At 46.1% G+C, this 23,751-nt stretch overlaps 1 pseudogene; it reads left to right on the top strand.

Moving 5' to 3' along the window:
• Nucleotides 1–19,495, top strand: part of LOC120989018 — a 49,890-nt pseudogene extending 30,395 nt beyond the window's left edge.
• The last annotated feature ends 4,256 nt before the right edge of the window (nucleotides 19,496–23,751 follow it).

Genomic DNA, 23,751 nt, shown 5'->3' on the forward strand with positions numbered 1-23,751 from the left:
TATATTTTTTACCCTACACCTTTCCTTCTGAACTGTTCTAGTCCCTCCTTCCATTCCTCCCCCAGTCCCACTACCTTGCCCCCGGTCTCTATCTGCACTATCTTCCCCTTCTATAGTGTACTTACCCTCCCCCCCAGTCCCTAGTTTAAACACTCCTCCAGCCTTCTAGCCATCTTTCTCCCCAGCACAGCTGCCCCTTCCCCATTGAGGTGCAGCCCATCCCTACGATAGAGCCTGTAGCCGATAGAGAAGTCGGCCCAGTTCTCCAGGAACCCAAACCCCTCCTTCCTACACCAGTTCTTGAGCCACTTGTTAATTTCCCTAATCTCCTGCTGCCTTTCTTGTGTGGCCCGTGGTACAGGCAGTATTTCGGGAAATACTACCTTTGAGGTCCTTGCCCTAAGCTTTTGACCTAAATCCCTGAAATCATTTTTAAGGACTCTCCACCTACCCCTAACTTTGTCATTGGTTCCGATATGGACCATGACCGCTGGATCTTCTCCAGCCCCTCCCAGTAATCTGTCAACCCGATCCGCGATGTGTCGAACTCTAGCGCCAGGAAGACAGCACACTGTTTGGCGATCACAGTCTGTGACAGATTTCCCTATCTGTTCCCCTAATAATTGAGTCTCCTACTACCAGCACCTGTCTGGCCTGCCCTGCTCTCCTGGTCCCCTGCTTACCGGAGCTGACATTCCCCTGGACTGATATCCCCCTCATCTGCCAAACGTGCAAACTTGTTGGGGTGTGTCAGATCAGGGCTAGCCTCCCTGGCACTCTTCCCTCTACCCCGCTTTCTAACTGTTACCCAGCTAGCTACCTCACTTTCCTCAGCCTCCTCTCTGTCACCCTCCCCCTCATCTACCCCAAAGAGTGCTTGCTCGGTGAGAAGCAAACTCTTTTGCAAATTGTCAATGCCTCTCAGTGTTGCAACTTGCCCATTTAGAGACTCGATTAGCGATTCCAAACGGGTAATTTGCTCACATCTTGAACAAAGATACACACCCTTGAACGGCTGTTCCAGGACTGCAAACATCATGCAAGATGTGTACTGGACTGCGTTGTCAATTGTGCAACACATACTAAATGGGGATTACACCACAAAAGCAAAAAATACAATACAATGTAGTACTAAGAAACTGGCTAATTGCAGTCCCCCACTGAAGTCCCTGAATCTAAAGTCACTTAATCTTAAGTCACACACTTACGCAACCACACTTAATCAACCACGCGTTGCGGTCAAACTCGCGTTATATATCTCCTTATATAAATGCAGCTCACTACACCAGCCTGGTTTGTTTCCCCTCTGGATTAAAAAATACACTTTGAAGTGTACTTACAGTGGAATCCCCAAAAAAGTGACTATTTTTGAAAGAACACCACTCTTTGTTAACAAACTTTGTTAACCCTTTAGGTGTTCCACAAGAATGAAAAGAAATTGGAGATTTTCTATTTTAATCTCTTTTTTTCACAGCAAGGGTTAACAAACCTCAATATTGATGACTCTGATTCTGCAGTTTACAGAAACACCCCATGTTGTGTGGTAAACTTGTATGGGCACACAGCAGGGCTCAAGTGTTTTTGGGCACTGTGTCACATTTCAAGACACCCTGAGGCACCCCTATAGTGAAACCCCCAAAGTGACCCTATTTTGGCAATGACGCCTCCCAAGGAATTTTTAAATGGGTGTCCAGAGCACTTGGACTCAACAAGTGTTTTAAACAATTTAGAAATACTTGGCTGTGAAAATAAAATTAATTTGTTGCAAGAAAATGTCGATTTAGGCCCACATTTTTCATTTTCCCAAGGGTAACAGGAGAAAATGCACCCCACAATTTGTTACCCATTTTTTCCTGAATATGGAAACACCTCATATGTCCTTGTATACTGTTGTGTGGGCGCACCACAGGGCTCAGAAGGGAAGGAGCACCATATAACTTTTGGAGGGCAGATTTCACTGGAATAATTTTTATTCACTACACGTATATCGCATTGAAGACCTTGAGGTACCTCTACAATGATGACCATATTTTAGAAACTATTCCCGCCACTGAATTTTTAAAGTGGTATACTGAACACTTTTATCCAACTGATGTTTCATAGAATTTAGAAACACTTGGCAGTGAAAATGAAAATTACATATTTTACAAAATTATGTTGAGGAGAAAAAGCACCTCACAATTTTTTACCCATCTCATATGCAGTTATTAACTGCTGTATGGGCACACGGCAGGGCTCAGAAGCGAAGGAGTACAATATGAATTTTGGAGGGCAGATTTAACTGGAATGTTTTCAGTTGCCTTGCCGCATTTGTAGAGACCTGGAGGTACCCCTACAGTGGAAGCCCCCAAAACAACCCATTTCAGAAACGACTCCTCCCAAGGATTTTTAAAAGGGTGCAGTGAGCACCTTGGCTAAACAAGCATAGAATTTATAAACAATTGGCTATGAAAATGAAAAAAACAAAACATTTTTTACAAGAAAGGTTCACTTTAGGCCCAAGTTTTTCTGAAGAAAATGCACCCCAAAATTTGTTACTCATTTTCTCCGTAATACGGCAACACCCCGTATGTGGTTGTAAAGTGCTGTGTGAACACACAGCACTGCTCAGAAGGGAAGGAGCGGCATGTGCATTTGAGGCCTACCTTGGTAACTTATACAGCACTGGCCGACAACTGCTGAGTCTCTGAGGTTAAATTACAAAAAAGAAACCCCCAAGAAGTCACCCCATTTTAGAAATCACACCCCTTAGAGAATTTACCAAATGGTTTACTGAACATTTTGACCCAACAGGTCTTGCACCTAGGCCTCCATAGCTTTGCAAGGCCTGAGGCTGCCATGACAACCATCGGTTCCCTGTCATCGGGGGGGGCAATGGAGAGACAGAGGGAGCCCCCTCCCTCTGTGAACCTCCTATATGCCATGGTCAGCATTGTACAAGAAATATATTATGGAACTATTTTTGCGATATTCCTATTGCAATACCCTTGCGAACTGGGACTTAACAATCACTATGGTGGTTTGGAGACATGCAGTGTGATACATATTACATATACAGAGTGGATGCAAAATCCGAACAGACACTAAGCAACAATTATCATTATGACTTAGAAACACACAGTTTGATATACAGGGTGGGCCATTTATATGGATACACCTTAATAAAATGGGAATGGTTGGTGATATTAACTTCCTGTTTGTGGCACATTAGTATATGTGAGAGGGGAAACTTTTCAAGATGGGTGGTGACCATGGCGGCCATTTTGAAGTCGGCCATTTTGAATCCAACTTTTGTTTTTTCAATAGGAACAGGGTCAGGTGACACATCAAACTTATTGGGAATTTTACACGAATAACAATGGTGTGCTTGGTTTTAACGTAACTTTATTCTTTCATTAGTTATTTACAAGTTTCTCTTTGTTTATAGTCATTGACATGTCGCCGAGGTTAACACGTGAGGAGCGGATAGAAATTGTGTTGATGTCTGGTGAACGCAGTAACCGGGTCGTTGCAGCAGATTTCAATGCAAGACACCCTACGAGACCACCCATCTCCCATGCTACAGTTAGCAAACTGCTTGCTAAGTTTCGTGAAACTGGTTCAGTGTTGGATTTGCCAAAATCTGTCTCTAATGAAGAAACATCAGTGGCTGTCCTAGCTTCATTCAGCAAGAGCCCACAGCGTAGCACTCGCCGCATGTCACTGGAGAGTGGCATTAGTCGAACATCCCTTCGGTGGATATTAGCTACTCACAAATGGCACCCTTACAAACTCCAGCTACTGCAGCATCTCAACGAGGATGACCCAGATCGGCGCACTAAATTTGCAGAATGGGCAAAACATAAATTGGAACAGGACCCTCAGTTTACGCAGAAGATTTTGTTCAGTGATGAGGCAAACTTTTATGTTAATGGTGAAGTTAACAAACAAAACCACCGCTATTGGTCTGACACTAACCCACATTGGATAGATCCCTCCAAGACTGTTGGAACAAAAAAAATTGTGGTATATGGGGTACGAAGATAGTGGGGCCATTCTTCATCAATGGAAACCTCAAGGCCACTGGATATGCGAAATTGCTACATGATGATGTGCTTCCCTCTTTATGCACTGAAGCTGGCACGTTCCCTGAGTTTTTCTAGCAAGATGGTGCACCACCACATTATGGGTGTCAGGTCCGAGCATTCCTAGATGAACAGTTTCCTGGAAAGTGGATTGGTCGTCGTGGGCCAGTTGGATGGCCCCCAAGGTCTCCCGATCTGACCCCCTTAGACTTTTATCTTTGGGGTCAACTGAAGGCAATTGTCTATGCTGTGAAGATACGAGATGTGCAGCACCTGAAACTACGGATACTGGAAGCCTGTGCTAGCATTTCTCCTGCGGTGTTGCTATCAGTGTGTGAAGAGTGGGAGAAGAGGGTTGCATTGACAATCCAACACAATGGGCAGCACATTGAACACATTTTATAAGTGGTCAGAAACTTGTAAATAACTCATGAAAGAATAAAGTTACGTTAAAACCAAGCAGACCATTGTTTTTCTTGTGAAATTCCCAATAATTTTGATGTGTCACATGACCCTCTTCCTATTGAAAAAACTAAAGTTGGATTCAAAATGGCCGACTTGTAAATGGCCGCCATGGTCACCACCCATCTTGAAAAGTTTCCCCCCTCACATATACTAATGTGCCACAAACAGGAAGTTAATATCACCAACCATTCCCATTTTATTAAGGTGTATCCATATAAATGGCCCACCCTGTATATCATACACACAGTGTGGATGCACAGTCTGAATAGCGAAGTAGTGACTGCAATTTTTTGATGTGTGAGCGCTGGCCCAGCAGCACATGTTTTAATTAAATTTTATTTTTTATTTAGACTAGAACAGACCAGGACCATACGATTAATAGGAGTTTATCTATTTGTTTATTTATGTACTTTTATTTCTATATCTTTTGTGTCTCAGACAGGTAGATATCTCTTAGGTACATATTTTTTATGAATAATTCTTTAATGTAACAATGTCCATGTGGTTTGCTGATATGTTTCTATATATTTCACTTTGTTGTTTAGCAGTGACTGGGCACTCTTCAGTATAAGGCTCCATTTACACGATTGTGGTTTTGGTCAGTGTCCAATCTGAATTTTTTGGGGATAGGAAGCGGACCCATTCATTTCAATGCAAAGGATGCGGACAGCACATTGCACATCCGTTGCAGACAAGAATAGGTAGTTCTAACAGAGGGCAGGGCGTAGAGATAGAGATACGCAAAATACTAATTGATTTTATTACTATTTCTAGATGAAGAAGCTGACAGGCTCCAGGAATGGAAGGCGTATGACTGTTGCTGAAGGGAAGGGTGGCTGTATAAGATGCAAATTTTTTTTAGGAAATATCAGAAATGTTTATTTGTAAATTTTGAGTTGTTGGTTTATTATTCTCACTTTACTAGATGAAAATAAGCAAGTGAGAAGATACATTTCCCTTTTTCACTTAGTTACATAATAATTCTGCATACATAGATATTCTCCTAAGAAAGCCAAAACCTCACTTTTACTTCCTTTAGGGTAAATAAATGCACATGGTCAGGATTGCGTGCGAAAACTCCGCACCGGAGGTCATGTACATTGTATTCTATGAGAACTTGAAATTTTCATGCACACGATGCAGATTTTTTCATACCGGATTTTGGCCAACGGTGCGGATTTTAAAATCCACAGCATGTCAATTTATTATTTTTTCCTGCACGGATTTTCTATTCCGCATGCGGAAAATATGCACCGAATCTGCATTAAATCCGGATCAATTGATGCGGATTGACCGCATGGATTTCCCTGTGAACACCTGCGGATTTCAGAGTGGATTGTCTGCACATTGAGGTTTATTAACATTTTGGGTTGACCGACAACAGTCTACAATAATAAAATGAAGCCTCAAAATACAACTTGCCTAATAACTGTGCACACAGTGGATGCTACCAAGTGTATTATTAATGTGAATCAGCCAGTATTCATTACATTATTCACAATCATAAATCTTCTACAATAATACACTGCGTGCAGAATTATTAGGCAAATGAGTATTTTGACCACATCATCCTCTTTATGCATGTTGTCTTACTCCAAGCTGTATAGGCTCGAAAGCCTACTACCAATTAAGCATATTAGGTGATGTGCATCTCTGTAATGAGAAGGGGTGTGGTCTAATGACATCAACACCCTATATCAGGTGTGCATAATTATTAGGCAACTTCCTTTCCTTTGGCAAAATGGGTCAAAAGAAGGACTTGACAGGCTCAGAAAAGTCAAAAATAGTGAGATATCTTGCAGAGGGATGCAGCACTCTTAAAATTGCAAAGCTTCTGAAGCGTGATCATCGAACAATCAAGCGTTTCATTCAAAATAGTCAACAGGGTCGCAAGAAGCGTGTGGAAAAACCAAGGCGCAAAATAACTGCCCATGAACTGAGAAAAGTCAAGCGTGCAGCTGCCAAGATGCCACTTGCCACCAGTTTGGCCATATTTCAGAGCTGCAACATCACTGGAGTGCCCAAAAGCACAAGGTGTGCAATACTCAGAGACATGGCCAAGGTAAGAAAGGCTGAAAGACGACCACCACTGAACAAGACACACAAGCTGAAACGTCAAGACTGATTTTTCTAAGGTTTTATGGACTGATGAAATGAGAGTGAGTCTTGATGGGCCAGATGGATGGGCCCGTGGCTGGATTGGTAAAGGGCAGAGAGCTCCAGTCCGACTCAGACGCCAGCAAGGTGGAGGTGGAGTACTGGTTTGGGCTGGTATCATCAAAGATGAGCTTGTGGGGCCTTTTTGGGTTGAGGATGGAGTCAAGCTCAACTCCCAGTCCTACTGCCAGTTTCTGGAAGACACCTTCTTCAAGCAGTGGTACAGGAAGAAGTCTGCATCCTTCAAGAAAAACATGATTTTCATGCAGGACAATGCTCCATCACACGCGTCCAAGTACTCCACAGCATGGCTGGCAAGAAAGGGTATAAAAGAAGAAAATCTAATGACATGGCCTCCTTGTTCACCTGATCTGAACCTGTGGTCCATCATCAAATGTGAGATTTACAAGGAGGGAAAACAGTACACCTCTCTGAACAGTGTCTGGGAGGCTGTGGTTGCTGCTGCACGCAATGTTGATGGTGAACAGATCAAAACACTGACAGAATCCATGGATGGCAGGCTTTTGAGTGTCCTTGCAAAGAAAGGTGGCTATATTGGTCACTGATTTGTTTTTGTTTTGTTTTTGAATGTCAGAAATGTATATTTGTGAATGTTGAGATGTTATATTGGTTTCACTGGTAAAAATAAATAATTGAAATGGGTATATATTAGTTTTTTGTTAAGTTGCCTAATAATTATGCACAGTAATAGTCACCTGCACACACAGATATCCCCCTAAAATAGCTAAAACTAAAAACAAACTAAAAACTACTTCCAAAAATATTCAGCTTTGATATTAATGAGTTTTTTGGGTTCATTGAGAACATGGTTGTTGTTCAATAATAAAATTAATCCTCAAAAATACAACTTGCCTAATAATTCTGCACTCCCTGTATATTTACTCTGGTGCTGATAGTGCAGCAGACATATCATGTTCTGTGTCACAGTTATATGACCAAACAAGAATACATTTTTTTATTTTAAAAAACATAAAAAATGTAATCTGTTTCTTATCACCGGCTATCCATGTCTTCTCCCCTAGCCATACATGTCACTGTCTTACATTACTAATGCTGTCTTGGCGTTAAAGAGCTTGAAAGGGGTTGGATATGCAGCGACCCATGGGGAGAAGGAAAGGAGTGGTAGTTATGGCTTTGAGGACAATCATAGTACTCACAGGCCACAGTGGCAATCTCCACCTCAGGCTCTCCCTGGGACTCCTGCCTGATGGTAGATGGGGTGCCTGTGATGTTAGGTGTTCATCTGAGTGCAGGGCAATAGACCAGGGTAAATGACTGACTAATGGAGAAGTCAGTAACCAGGCCAGTTGGTGTAAATAAATGTCTCTCTTTAGTAAAGTGCAAAACAGGAGTAGTAGTACCTCGAACAGTAAAAAGCACAGATCCAAAGCATATTGGTACATCTCTCTCTAAAGTCTCTCAGCAGAATCACAGGCTTGCAACAACGTTCTTGTTAAATCCTTCGGTTTGAAGACTGAGGGATGCACAGTCTTTAGACCGCAGTGGCCAATCTGTTTCAAAGTGTGGGGGATGCTTTACCAATGTTCCTTTCCACAGCAGTAAGGTCTCTCTGCCATAAACGTGTACCTGTTCTTGCTGACCTCCTGACTCTGATGTGCGGTCTTGTGTGTTGTAGACCTTCTAATCTCCTTCTCTCTGGAGTACTCCAGTAGTGAAGTTCCTTCCTTGGCTGTGAAGTCTCAGAGATGCAAGTTCTCAGAACTTGGGCCTAGCTCTAAGGAGCTTGCACATGTAGGTTTTCACTTCAGCTCAGCCAAAGCTAGACTAGTCTAACCAAAGGTGGACTCGGGTCCATCACCCTGGAAACCTGAAACAGTAAGCCAAGATATTAACCCTTAGTTGTCAGTACAGGGCCATTAAGTGCCCAAACATAAAAAAAACATTTAACTCAATAACATAATATTACAGCAATTAACCCTTTGCAGTAGTTTTTGGGAACTACAGATACAGCTGATAAAGATGCCCTCAATCGGGGCTGATTTACATTTTCTCTACTGCTCCAAATTAATAGTAACCCAAGGGTTTTAAGTGCACGTAAGAAAATAACTATGACACACACACGGGTCAAAGCAAATTCTTGTTTATTACTGGAAGTACAGCAGTTTATATAGACATCAGAGAGGAATTCCCCCTGAGGCATGTGGCATTGTTACATGGGAGACCCCATAGTCGTATGTGAATTTTCAGGGCAATTGGGGCACTTTCAGTTCTAGTTGAATATATTTGTACTGAATTGATAGAATTGGAACTCCAAGAAATTCGCTCATCTCTATTCTTCACTCATTCTGCTCTTCTACATATTTTGTGTCCAGTATTGCTTAATTGATTTATGTCTAGTATAGCTCCATTGATATCAACCATGAACCAATATACTGCATTATTTACAGTAGTATAGGCAGAAATGCACCAGTACCCAATCATTTTATTGGATCATTCAGTTTTTTTTTTAAATACAGTTGCAAGAAAAAGTATGTGAACCCTTTGGAATGATATGGATTTCTGCACAAATTGGTCATAAAATGTGATCTGATCTTCATCTAAGTCACAACAATAGACAATCACAGTCTGCTTAAACTAATAACACACAAAGAATTAAATGTTACCATGTTTTTATTGAACACACCATGTAAACATTCACAGTGCAGGTGGAAAAAAGTATGTGAACCCTTGGATTAAATAACTGGTTGAACCTCCTTTGGCAGCAATAACTTCAACCAAACGTTTCCTGCAGTTGCAGGTCAGACGCGCACAACGGTCAGGAGTAATTCTTGACCATTCCTCTTTACAGAACTGTTTCAGTTCAGCAATATTCTTGGGATGTCTGGTGTGAATTGCTTTCTTGAGGTCATGCTGTCACGGCGGGGAGTAGGGGAAACCCCCCACCGTGCGGTGTCAAAGGGTAAAGGGGATCAGCCTGGCCAAAAGGAGAAATAAGGGAGCAGGTCACCTCCTACCGTGTCCCTAATCCTCTCCCTGACTCCTCACTGTATGAGCAGACCCCGATGGTAGGACAACTCATACTCAGGATTCCTAGAAACCCTAAGTCGCCCTGGTAATTCCTCACTTAGGAGCAGGGGAGAGACAACCTGTTCATCCCAGTCATGGAGGAAGTCTCTATCTGAGGCCAGGCTGCAAGGAGAGGGGAACACATACAGCTATAGAGATGGCAGGTAAGCGAGACCAGTAACACACTTACCTGCCACAGACACACTGACTGGAACCTGTGCACAAGTGCTGGTGTCCACACCAACATTAAAAGGACACGGCACACACCACAAACCACCCAGGACACCCATAGCTGCAAAAAACGTGAGACACCATAAGAACATCTAACATCTTAAAAGGGAAAGCGCACACACATGCATATCAACAAGTTGCCACTGGCAACCAGCATGCGCGGCGAAGTGTCACGGCACACACCAAAGGGCGTGACATTCCCACCCCTCAAAGCCCCCCCAACAAAAAAAAGGGGAAGTTGGTGGGGCACAACAAACAATGGGAGGGGGGGTGGGGAATGAAAGGTCAGTGTCCGCATGTCCCTCCTAGACTGAAGCCAGCAAGCCAGGACTATCACCTAGGTCCCTGGCCGCCAGCCGGCAAAGCAGTCTGAAGGACATACTGGACACCGCGTCCGACTCAAAACACGCTCCCACTCCAGGTCGCTGCCAGCCGCCACTCCCCAACCAGCACACAGCCGGAACACCAAAGGAATGCTGCCAGCAGACGACCAGAGATAGGAACAAAGAAAGGGACGAGGGGGCACCAACACAGATAACGGTAAAAACGAATGGCGGGGAAAAAGCCACTCACCGCACCGTAAACGGTGAACCCCCGTAACGCTCTCCCTCCAGAGAAAGCGCATGTATGCCCACAATGGCTCCTTGCTTGGAGCCTTCGGAAGAGGGCCCAGCATGTGTCGCCTGCCATTTTCTGGCGCACATGCTTATCCTCCGGAGGGAGGGTGAAAGGCGAGACGCTGTTAACAGTGCGGTTCCCTGTGACAGTTGGTGTGAACCGTCACTGGTGTTTGCATCCCTCCTCGTCCATTCCTCAGTGGTTCAGGTGCGTGTGTTGTGTGCTGGATGCATTCCTTGGTTTACTAGCTGTGTGCTGGTTGGGGATGCATGCCGGCAGCGACCTGCTGTGAACCGTGTCTGAGGTGGACGCAGCGTTCAGTGCGGTTTCTCTGGGCTGTTTGGTGGCTGGTGCCCTGGTTCCTGTTTGTTGTTCCAGGGGCTGTCGGCAGTCTTAGAGAGACATCCTTGCTCTGACGCTGATCCTGTTACTTTCCCCTACACCCCCCGTCCTGTTGTTTTTTTTGGTGTTCTGTTTAGTTCCCTTTTTTTTTTGGTGGGGGGGCTTTGAGGGATGGGAATGTCACGGCCTATGGTGTGCGCTGTGACACTGTTGCTACACTTGCAGTTGCCCGCCGCAACGTGTTGCTGTGTGTGCATGCAGTGGCAGTGTCTCGGCCTTCTGGGTGATTACCGTGACATGGTTGCCACGCATGTTGTTGCCTGCGGCAACATGTAGCTTTCTATGCTTGTGTGTGCACTTCCCCTTTAAGTGGCTTCCTTCCCTTGTCTGGTGTTGGAAGGGTTAACTCCCTTCCTAGTGTTTTGTTTGTGTGTGTAGGTGTGGCTGCTTGGGCTATTTAGCCTCTGCTGGATGCCTGAAGCTGAGGGGTACTCCAGCCATGGTGTATGCTGGAGCTATCCTCCTGGTCTTCATATTCCATCTGTCCAGTGAGGGCCACCCTTGTGGTCATACTGTCACGGCGGGGAGTGGGGGAAACCCCCCACCGTGCGGTGTCAAAGGGTAAAGGGGATCAGCCTGGCCAAAAGGAGAAATAAGGGAGCAGGTCACCTCCTACCGTGTCCCTAATCCTCTCCCTGACTCCTCACTGTATGAGCAGACCCCGATGGTAGGACGACTCATACTCAGGATTCCTAGAAACCCTAAGTCGCCCTGGTAATCCCTCACTTAGGAGCAGGGGAGAGACGACCTGTTTATCCCAGTCATGGAGGAACAGGAGTCTCTATCTGAGGCCAGGCTGCAAGGAGAGGGGAACACATACAGCTATAGAGATGGCAGGTAAGCGAGACCAGTAACACACTTACCTGCCACAGACACACTGACTGGAACCCGTGCACAAGTGCTGGTGTCCACATCAACATTAAAAGGACACGGCACACACCACAAACCACCGAGGACACCCATAGCTGCAAAAAACGTGAGACACCATAAGAATATCTAACATCTTAAAAGGCAAAGCGCACACACATGCATATCAACAAGTTACCACCGGCAACCAGCATGCGCAGCGAAGTGTCACGGCACACACCAAAGGCCGTGACACATGCCACAGCATCTCAATCGGGTTGAGGTCAGGACTCTGACTGGGCCTCTCCAGAAGGCGTATTTTCTTCTGTTTAAGCCATTCTGTTGTTGATTTACTTCTATGCTTTGGGTTGTTGTCCTGTTGCAACACCCATCTTCTGTTGAGCTTCAGCTGGTGGACAGATGGCCTTAAGTTCTCCTGCAAATTGTCTTGATAAACTTGTGAATTCATTTTTCCTTCGATGATAGCAATATGTCCAGGCCCTGAAGCAGCAAAGCAGCCCCAAACCATCATGCCCCCACCACCATACTTCACAGTTGGGCTGAGGTTTTGATGTTGGTGTGCTGTGCCTCTTTTTGTCTACACATAGTGTTGTGTGTTTCTTCCAAACAACTCAAATTTGATTTTATCTGTTCATAGAATATCTTGCCAGTACTGCTGTGGAACATCCAGGTGCTCTTGTGCAAACTGTAAACGTGCAGCAATGTTTTTTGGACAGCAGTGGCTTCCTCTGTGGTATCCTCCCATGAAATCCATTCTTGTTTAGTGTTTTATGTATTGTAGATTCGCTAACAGGGATGTTAGCATATGCCAGAGACTTTAGTAAGTCTTTAGTTGACACTCTAGGATTCTTCTTCACCTCATTGAGCAGTCTGCACTGTGCTCTTGCAGTCATCTTTACAGGACGGCCACTCCTAGGGAGAGTAGCAGCATTGCTGAACTTTCTCCATTAATAGACAATTTATCTTACTGTGGACTGATGAACAGCAAGGCTTTTGGAGATACTTTTATAACCCTTTCCAGCTTTAAGCAAGTCAAAAATTCTTAATCTTAGGTCTTCTGAGAGCTCTTTTGTGCAAGGCATCATTCACATCAGGCAATGCTTCTTGTGAAAAGCAAACCCATAACTGGTGTGTGTTTTTTTTATAAGGCAGGGCAGCTGTAACCAACACCTCTAATCTCATCTTATTGATTGGACTCCAGTTGGCTGACACTTCACTCCAATTAGCTCTTGGAGATTGTCATGGTCTTACCTGCTTGCTGCTCTCCTTCGTTTGACATGTGCTGGCGGCCATCTTGGGTCCTGGGTTTCTTGTAGCCTTCCACCCTGCGGCTCCTCCTTCCCCTGGGAGGAGCTGGATGCCTAGCTCATATATATAGGAGGTCTGTGGCTTCAGTTCCTTGCTTGGTCCTCTTGTGTTCACATGCTTCTAAGACTGCTGCTGCTTCTGGTTCCTGATCCTGGCTTCGTCTGACTACCCTGCTGGTTCCTGATCCTGGCTTCGTCTGACTACCCTGCTGGTTCCTGATCCTGGCTTCGTCTGACTACCCTGCTGGTTCCTGATCCTGGCTTCGTCTGACTACCCTTCTGGTTCCTGACCTCTGGCTTCGCAAAGACTCTGCTCGGTTTCACCATCCGTTTGGACTTTTGCTTTACAGCTTTATTTTCAATAAAGCCTTCTTATTTTCATTTATCTCTTGTTGTACGTCTGGTTCATGGTTCCGTGACATTAGGACCAAGCCATGAATTCTGACGGTACAGGGCCATCCTCGCTACCCACGCTGGTTGCCAGACTTGATCAGCAGGATCACCTGTTGGGTCGGTTCGCTGTGGCGTTGCAAACCCTGCTTGAACGCACGGCTCATTTCGCTCCCGTTGCCGATGGGTCGGTTGTCGCTCCTGGGCTCGCTCCTACTGCCGCTCCGGTTGTTGCGCCAGAGTCTACCCCGACACCTGTTGTTGCGCCTGCGGTGTTTCGGGGTATGACCGGTTCTGCCCCTCTTCCACAGCGCTTTGGGGGAGAGCCAACTCAGTGCCGAGGTTTCCTTAACCAGGTGGGCATTTATTTCGAGTTGCTGCCACATGCCTTTCCTACTGAGAGATCAAAGGTGGGCTTCTTGATCTCGCTGCTCTCGGACAAGGCCTTGGCCTGGGCCAGCCCTTTATGGGAGAACAACAATCCGGTGGTTGCCGAGTTTTCCGGTTTTGTTGCTTCTCTTCGGAAGGTATTCGATGTGCCGGCTCGTGCTGCCTCTGCTGCGAAGCTCCTTATGTCCTTCAGACAGGGTTCACGATCCGTAGCTGAATACGCCATTGAGTTTCGTACCCTGGCAGCAGAGGTGGGCTGGAATAATGAGGCTCTGGTCGCTGCTTTCTCTCATGGTCTCTCGGATGCCTTGAAGGATGAGGTTGCAGCTAAGGACCTACCAGTTGAGCTCGAGTCTCTTATTTCTTTCCTGATTTTGATTGACACCAGACTCAGGGAGAGACCTTCCTTTAAGGAGAACCTGCGGAGGTCTTCTAACAGATTGGTGCCTACGTTTGCTGTCCCACCCGTGCCTCCCTCTCCTCCCACGCCTCCTGGGGATGACTTGTCTGGGGGTGAACCCATGCAGCTGGGGTTTGCTCGCCTGTCAGAGGGGGAGAGGGCACTCCGGAGACGCGAGGGCCGATGCATGTACTGTGGTCTCGGTGGGCATTTTCGGTTGGCATGTCCGAACCGTCCGGGAAACGCTCGTACCCTGAGATCCTGTCGGGGGCAGATCTTGGGTGGAGTCTCCTCGTCCCCGGTTTCCCGTGTTGACAAACCACTGATCACTGTTGTCCTCTCCTGGGTCGGGGGCTCGGTGACGACCCAGGCGTTGGTGGACTCTGGTGCTGGTGGTTTGTTCATTGATAGTGTGTTCGCTGCCGCCAATTCCATTCCTCTGCAGGCTCGAGGTTCCCCACTGGCTCTTGAGGCGATAGACGGCAGACCCCTTCTGCCGCCACACGTGACTCATGAGACCCTTCCAGTGGGGATAGCCATTGGTGCCGTTCACAGAGAGTCGGTCTGCCTCCAGGTTATTTCGTCTCCACACTACTCGGTGGTCTTGGGGTACCCCTGGCTCCAGAAGCATAATCCGACTTTCGATTGGAGATCGGTCGAGATCCTCTCGTGGTCACCGCAGTGTGGGGCTAGTTGCATCCATGGGTCTGTCAAGTTGCTGTGTACTTCCTCGGACTCTCTGTTGCCTCCTGAATACGAGGAGTACCGGGATGTATTCGATAAGGTGCGCGCGGTTGCCCTACCTCCGCACCGCCCATACGATTGTGCCATAGAGTTACAATCTGGTGCCGTTCCTCCTCGTGGCAAAGTCTATCCACTGTCGGTAGCGGAGAATGAGGCCATGGAGGAGTACGTGAGGGAGGCGCTTTCACGCGGACACATTCGCAAATCTTCGTCCCCGGCAGGGGCTGGATTTTTCTTTGTGAAAAAGAAGGGCGGTGAGTTGAGGCCTTGCATCGATTACAGGGGTCTCAATCGCATCACGATCAAGAACGCTTACCCGATACCCTTGATTTCCGAGCTGTTCGATCGCCTTAAAGGGGCCACGGTCTTTACCAAACTCGACCTGAGGGCGGCATATAACCTGGTAAGGATCAAGGCGGGCGATGAGTGGAAGACCGCGTTTAACACCAGGACCGGTCATTACGAATCCTTGGTTATGCCCTTTGGGTTGTGCAATGCGCCCGCAGTCTTTCAGGAATTCATCAACGATGTTTTCCGTGACCTGTTGCAGCAGTGTGTGGTAGTCTATTTGGATGACATCTTGGTATATTCTGAATCCATGGAGGCCCACATTCTGGATGTCAGACGAGTGTTGCAACGGTTACGAGAGAACAAGCTGTTCGGGAAGCTTGAGAAATGCGAATTTCACCGATCCCAGGTAACCTTCTTAGGTTACATCATTTCCGCTGAGGGGTTCTCCATGGATCCTGAGAAGGTTTCGGCTGTCTTACAGTGGCCCCAGCCCAGTGGTCTTCGTTCCCTGCAGCGCTTTTTGGGCTTCGCCAATTATTATCGGAAGTTCATCAGGGACTTTTCCATGCTGGCCAAGCCTCTCACGGATCTGACCAGGAAGGGCAGTAATTCCCAGGTCTGGCCGCTCGAGGCCATCCGAGCTTTTGAGGCCCTAAAGTCCGCCTTTGTGTCGGCTCCGATTCTGTCGCATCCCAACCCTGGGTTGCCCTTTGTCCTCGAGGTGGACGCGTCTGAGACGGGAGTAGGCGCCCTTCTGTCTCAGCGTAGAACACCAGAGGGTCCTCTGCTTCCTTGTGGGTTTTACTCCCGGAAACTGTCTTCCGCGGAGTGCAACTATCAGATTGGTGACAGGGAGTTATTGGCCATCGTGCAGGCCCTTAAAGAATGGAGGCACTTGCTCGAGGGTTCGGTGGTTCCGGTTCTCATCCTGACGGACCACAAGAACCTGACCTACCTTTCTGAGGCCAAGAGATTGACACCACGTCAGGCCAGATGGGCTCTGTTCTTGTCACGTTTTAATTACGTGGTCTCCTACCTACCCGGTTCCAAGAACATCAGGGCGGATGCCTTATCACGGCAGTACTCCGAGCTGTCCAGGGAGGAGTCGATTCCGACTTCGGTCATACCTCCGAATCAGATCCTGGCCGCCATTCGCACCAGCCTGACCTCTCCCCTGGGTGAGCAGATTTTGGCGGCTCAATCTGGTGCTCCCTCTGGGAGACCCAACGGCAGATGTTTTGTGCCTGAGGAGTTGCGCACTCGGTTGTTGCGAACCTACCATAACTCCAAGACCGCGGGGCATCCTGGAAAGAATCAGCTGTCCTGGGCTGTTTCACGTCTGTTCTGGTGGCCTTCCCTACGTTCCGACATCGCCGCATATGTAGCGGCATGCTCCGTTTGTGCCCAGAGTAAGTCCCCTCGGCACCTTCCGTTGGGCCTTCTGCAACCCATAGCCACCGGGGAGCGCCCATGGTCACACCTGGGGATGGATTTCATTGTGGACCTCCCTGCATCCCGAGGCCATACGGTCATTCTCATGATTGTGGATCGGTTTTCCAAAATGTGCCACTGTGTTCCTCTCAAGAAGTTACCCTCTGCACAAGAGTTGGCCACGATTTTTGCCAGGGAGGTCTTCCGGTTGCACGGTTTGCCTAAGGAGATTGTGTCGGATCGGGGGAGTCAGTTTGTGTCCAGGTTCTGGCGCGCCTTTTGCTCCCAGTTGGGGATTCATCTCTCCTTCTCCTCGGCCTACCACCCTCAGTCCAATGGGGCCGCAGAACGATCCAATCAGGCCTTGGAGCAATTCCTTCGTTGCTATGTCTCCGATCACCAAGACAATTGGGTTGACCTCCTGCCTTGGGCTGAGTTTGCCAGGAACACGGCGGTGAACTCTTCCTCTGGGACGTCTCCCTTCATGGCCAATTATGGGTTCCAACCTGCCGTGTTACCGGAGGTATTCTCTCGCCAGGATATTCCGGCTGTGGAGGATCACCTTTCCGTCCTACGTGCTTCTTGGGTACAGATCCAGAAGTCCCTTGAGGTCTCTGCGCAGCGCCAGAGATTCCAGGCTGATCGCAGACGAGCGCCTGCTCCTTCCTACCAGGTCGGAGACCGTGTATGGTTGTCCACCCGCAACCTCAACCTTCGAGTGCCCACTCCCAAGCTGGCGCCTCGCTTTGTTGGTCCCTTCCGAGTGCTTCGCAGGGTAAACCCGGTAGCCTATGCCCTTGCGCTTCCTCCTGGCATGCGGATCTCCAACGTGTTTCATGTCTCCCTGTTGAAGCCACTGGTGTGTAATCGTTTCACTTCCTCGGTTCCTCGGCCTCGTCCGGTCCAAGTGGGCAATCGTGAGGAATATGAGGTGAGCAATATCCTGGACTCACGCCTGGTCCGCGGTCGGTTGCAGTTTTTGGTCCATTGGCGTGGTTATGGTCCAGAGGAGCGTTCCTGGGTTCCCTCCGCAGATGTCCATGCTCCTGCCTTGCTCCGAGCCTTCCACGCACGCTTCCCTCAGAAACCGTTTTGTGCTCCGCGGAGGAGGGGCCCTTGAGGGGGAGGTACTGTCATGGTCTTACCTGCTTGCTGCTCTCCTTCGTTTGACATGTGCTGGCGGCCATCTTGGGTCCTGGGTTTCTTGTAGCCTTCCACCCTGCGGCTCCTCCTTCCCCTGGGAGGAGCTGGATGCCTAGCTCATATATATAGGAGGTCTGTGGCTTCAGTTCCTTGCTTGGTCCTCTTGTGTTCACATGCTTCTAAGACTGCTGCTGCTTCTGGTTCCTGATCCTGGCTTCGTCTGACTACCCTGCTGGTTCCTGATCCTGGCTTCGTCTGACTACCCTGCTGGTTCCTGATCCTGGCTTCGTCTGACTACCCTGCTGGTTCCTGATCCTGGCTTCGTCTGACTACCCTTCTGGTTCCTGACCTCTGGCTTCGCAAAGACTCTGCTCGGTTTCACCATCCGTTTGGACTTTTGCTTTACAGCTTTATTTTCAATAAAGCCTTCTTATTTTCATTTATCTCTTGTTGTACGTCTGGTTCATGGTTCCATGACAGAGATGTCATTAGTCTAGGGGTTCCCATACTTTTTCCACCTGCACTGTGAATATTTACATGGTGTGTTCAATTAAAACATGGTAACATTTAATTATTTGTGTGTTATTAGTTCAAGCAGACTGTGATTGTCTATTGTTGTGACTTAGATGAAGACCAGATCCCATTTTATGACCAATTTGTGCAGAAATCCATATCATTCCAAAGGGTTCACATACTTTTTCTTGCAACTGGAAAACCACATTACCAGCTCTAATAAAGGAGGTCAAATGATATCAATTCAGCCTCGCAGTCAACTCTTGCTTAGTTGTAGAATTTGGCCAAACGAATAAATGGCGTCTCTAATGTCTTTGTTTCTCAAGCTGTAGACCAGAGGGTTGAACAGAGGAGTCACAAGAGCATAAAGCAATGTCAGACCTTTGTTTGCATTTATGAACTTTTCCTTCAATGGAAATATGTATATGGAGGACAATGTCCCATAATACAAACATACCGAGGTCAGGTGGGAGCTACATGTGGAGAAAGCTTTCTGTTTCCCTATACCAGATGGGATTTTGAGGACTGTTTGTAGGATGGAGATGTAGCTGGCCACTATGAATAGAAATGGAGACAATATGATGGGGTAAGCTAGCAAAGCTGCGACCAATTCAACTGAAGATGTATCTGAACAGGAGAGCTTGATCAGAGGAGCAATGTCGCAAAAAAAATGGTCAATGGTGTTATGGTAGCAGAATCTCAGTTTTCTTAAAAAAACATATACAACAAGAGACAAGAAGAAACTCAACAACCAACACACTGTAACCATCTGTATTTGATGGGTGAAGGTCATAATAATGGCATAGTGCAATGGTCTGCAGATGGCCACGTGTCGGTCAAAGGACATTACTGCCAACAATAAGCACTGGGCAATAGTTGGGACACCTGATAAATAAAACTGCAATATGCACTGAGAAACTGAGACTTTCCCTCCGCCCTGTAGCACGAGTCGCAGCATGTTGGGCACAATGTCTGTGGTGAATAAGATCTCCGATAAGGACAGCTGGCTAAGGAAGAAGTACATGGGACAATGAAGACTTTTTTTGGCTGCAACCAAGGTAATGACAAGGACATTTCCAGATAAAGCCATGATATGAACGACCAGTAAGATGATGAATGTTAAAATCCTGAAATTGTTGAGGTTCCCAAATCCCAGGAGAAGAAATTCCATGACCACTGTCTGATTCCTATCATCCATTCCCTGGGGAACAGAAGAATAAACTTTCTGTCAACAATATTCAGAACAATTTAAAATGTTGCCTCCACACCATTGGTGAAGTCATTGGCCAATGATGAGTTGATCATTTGGTACATGGTCCTTGTTAGTCACCTATTGTCCATCTGGTCCGTCTAATGCTGTGGGTCAGTGCTCAAAGCTAGAACCAATTAGAATAAGTAGAAGAGTCCAATGACATAATAGCCAACTTACCAGGCAAAAATAAGTAGTTGACTTGACATAGTTTTCTCCACACCTAATCCTTCAAATCCAAAGTAGTAGACAACTGATGGACAGTATGTGTCAGGTAGTCTAAGAGCTAAGCGACTGGTGGATCTGCAGCTGAAAAATTAAAAGGAGGTCATTGTGTAAGTGTTCTGTTCATTTCCCAGTTGACATTTTTTTTTTTCTTGTATAGATACTTTAAATACTTTTTAGAATTTTATAATAACATGGTTGATTACTTCCAAAAACTGAGCCACATCTGTCCAAAAATTGCTTGTAGTACCTGGCTGTGTGCTCAAACGTCTTTATCTAAACGGGGCTAGAAACAACCCATGGACATGGGTGGTGTTGTTTCTGGATTAAGGCAGGCATGTTATTCCAACAACATACAATCCTCTTAACAAGTAATCACGAGGTCCCAGAGCAAAACTTGGAAGGCATTGTGATCAGAAGGGACTGCATTTAAGAACTAGAAAGGATGTAGTCATCATGGTCCCTAATCTGCCCCCTAGGTCTTTTTCTCACTTTGTTTCTAGAATGAAGCATGAGGTAGTATATGGAGGACCACAATTTATTTTTAATCCATTTGAAAATCTGCAGTTAAACACACTGAGGGTGAGTCACAGCAGCTCTGTGCACCCTTGCTGCTCCTGATTCCTCTGTCAGACCCTCCCTCTCCTTGATTGGCAAGCACAAGCAAGATGCCTATGCAGGAACCTGGCCCTTTCAATCAAGGAGGATAGGGAGGGCCTGTCAGAGGAAGCAGGAGTAAGGGTGCACAAAGCAGCTTAGACTTGCCCTTGATCCATTTAAAGGGGTTGTTCAGCCCACAATATTGATGACCTATCCTCAGGATAGGTCATAAATATCTGATCGGCGGGGGTTCGACACCCGGCACCCCGGCCAATCAGCTTCTTGGAAGCGCAGTGTAATACAGACAACCTGTAATAACACTATGCCACCGCTACACTGGAGACGAGACGTAGTGTGATGACAAGGAAGCGTTGCTCGCATGGAGCGTCACCTCCTCGTCTCATAGCTGACTGGTGGAGGTCCCGGATGTCGGACCCCTGCCGATTTAGATATTGAAAACCTATCCTGAGGATAGCCCATCAATATAATGGGCTGGACAACCACTTTAACTGCATCTTTTGCAGATTGCTGATGGATCACTAAGTGAAAGACTCACTTGCAGCTAGCCTAGTATTCTATTTAAGTTTTATGCAAATTGACTTTGGATGAAGCATCTGAAGTCAATTCGCTCATCCCTAGTTGCAACCATGTGTCAAAATAAAACAAAAAAAAAATCTAGTTTTCCCTCATTAATCTGCACTCAATATCCATAATGAAAAGAGTATTTCTCCTGGACATAAGTATTCAGACCCTTTGCTGTTACACTTGACATTTAGCTTTGGGGGCCCCTTTTCTATTGATTATCTTTAAGATGTTTCTACACCTTTATTGGAATCACCTGTGGTAAATTCAGTTGATTGGACATGATTTGGAAAGACACAGAATAAAAACCAAGCCACAAGGAGTAAAGAACTGCCTGTAGAGCTCAGAGACAGGATTGTGTGGAGGCACTGATCTGGAGAAGGGCACAAAAATATTTTGCTACACTGAAAGTTCCCAAGAGCTAAGCGGCCTCCATAATATTTAAATGGAAGAAGTTTGAAACAACCAGGACTCTTCCTATAGCTGGCTACCACACCAAACTAAGTAATCGGGAGAGAAGGGCCTTGGTGAGAGAGGTGACCAAGAACCCAATGATCACTCTGCCTGAGCTCCAAAGATCCTGTTTGCAGATGTGAGAAACTTCCAGAAGGTCAACCATCACTGCAGCACCAATCTGGGCTTTATGGCAGAGTGGCCAGAAAGAAGCCTCTCCTCAGTAAAATACACATGCATGTTTGCATAAAAGGGCAAAGGACTGTCAGACTGTGAGAAACCAGAATCTCTGGTCTGATGAAACCAACATGGAACTTTTTGGTGTCATGGCTGGAGGAAACCAGGCATTTCTCATCACCTGCCCAATACCATCACTACAGTAAAGAATGGTGGTAGCAGCATTATTCTGTGGGGGAGTTTTTCCTCAGCTTGGACAAGGAGGCTGATCAGAGTTGAAGGAAATCTGAATAGAGTAAAGTACAGAGGGCCGCAGGGTCACCTTCCAACAAGACGATAACACTAAGCACACAGCCAAAACAGCACAGTAATGGCTTGGGGACAACTCTGTGAATGTCCTTGAGAGGCCTAGCCAGAGCCCTAACTTGAACCAAATCGAATATCTCTGGAGAGACATGAAAATGTCTGTCCACCAATGATCCCCATCCAACCTAACAAAGCTTGAGAGGATCTGCAGAGAAGAATGGCAGAAACCCCCTAAATCCAGCTGAGCAAACATTGTTGCGTCATAGCCAAGAAGACTGTAGGCTGTGATCACTGCCAATGGTGCTTCAACTATGTCCTGAGTAAAGGGTCTGAATATTTATATCAATGCAAGATTTTAGTTTTTCCATTTCAATAAATTAGCAAAAACATTGTAGTTTTCACTTTCTCATTGTGGAGTATTGTGTGCAGATTATTGTGGGAAAATTAGAACATTTTTACTTGACCACAAGGCTGTAACATAACAAAATGTGAAAAAAGTGAAAGGGCCTGAAGGCTCTCCGAATGTGTTGTATTGTCTAATAAATTTCTACTTTAAAATCCCATGCCAGAAGCTATGTACACCAGCAATAATCTGACTAAATTACACTGCATATTATACTATACCAATATCATACATAACACATGGTAGATAGGGGCCCTTTTATAGGTTGTATAGGAGCCCAGAAGCTACAAGTTACATCTCTGGAAGGGGAGCCCATAAGAATAAACCCTAGCAGTAGGTTAAACATAGATATCATATTAGTTGTAATAAGTTATTTTTTTAAATTCAGGGAATGTAAAAAAACGGACAAAAAAAATCGTATGTTAAACAAATATCCATGTTCAGATCCAGGAAGAAATAAAGAAAGTTAAAGTGAATGGAGGCGTACAGTACCTGTATTTCTGATACGATTGACGACTTGACATAGAAAAAAATTAGAAGTTCCTATATCTTATATGACAATCTGCTGTTCTGTTGAGGAGCATGAGAGTCATTAGTGTACAAGGATTATATAATGTGATGAGGTCCTCAAGGGAGGTCCCAGAGTCCCACAGCTGATGTCATTATTGTTGTCTTTACTCAGTTTTCTCTGCAACTAATTTTAATATAGCTCTAGGGACACCACACAATACTAAAGGGCTGTATGCCAGGACTAAAATGTGTGCTGATGGACAATATAGAAGTTGGCCATCACTAATTTAAAGGGAGAATGTTCTTTGCCCCTTAACACAGCGCTCAGTACTTACTGGATCTGTTCACACAGCTTCCATTAGTTCCCTTGTTTTGGCCCATTCTTATCTTATTCAGGTAAAAATACATTTATAACTTATATGGCAATGAGCCTACATAAGTCATAGAAGTGGAGGGCTAGCCACAAAAGTCAAGCCAGAGCAGTAGGAACATCAATGTATGTCTGTGCAAAATCTTGTGCATTCACTGTTACTATTCAACTCTGGCTCATGCATACTACACCCTGAAGAACTTCCGCTAGCTTCAGAGGTGTTCAGCACATTGGTGAGATCACAAATTTAGGCCTGTACAAAATCTTGCACATGTGCCCTTAAGCTCCATTATGCTCTGTTACTCTTTAACTCCAGAAAATGTACTGTACACCTCTGATTAAAGTTCTCTAGGTTGTAGTACTCATGAACTGGAATTGGAGTAATAGCAGATGTGCAAGACTTTGTACTGGCTTG

This window comes from Bufo bufo, chromosome 1 (genome assembly GCF_905171765.1).
Source record: "Bufo bufo chromosome 1, aBufBuf1.1, whole genome shotgun sequence".
NCBI lineage: Eukaryota > Metazoa > Chordata > Amphibia > Anura > Bufonidae > Bufo > Bufo bufo.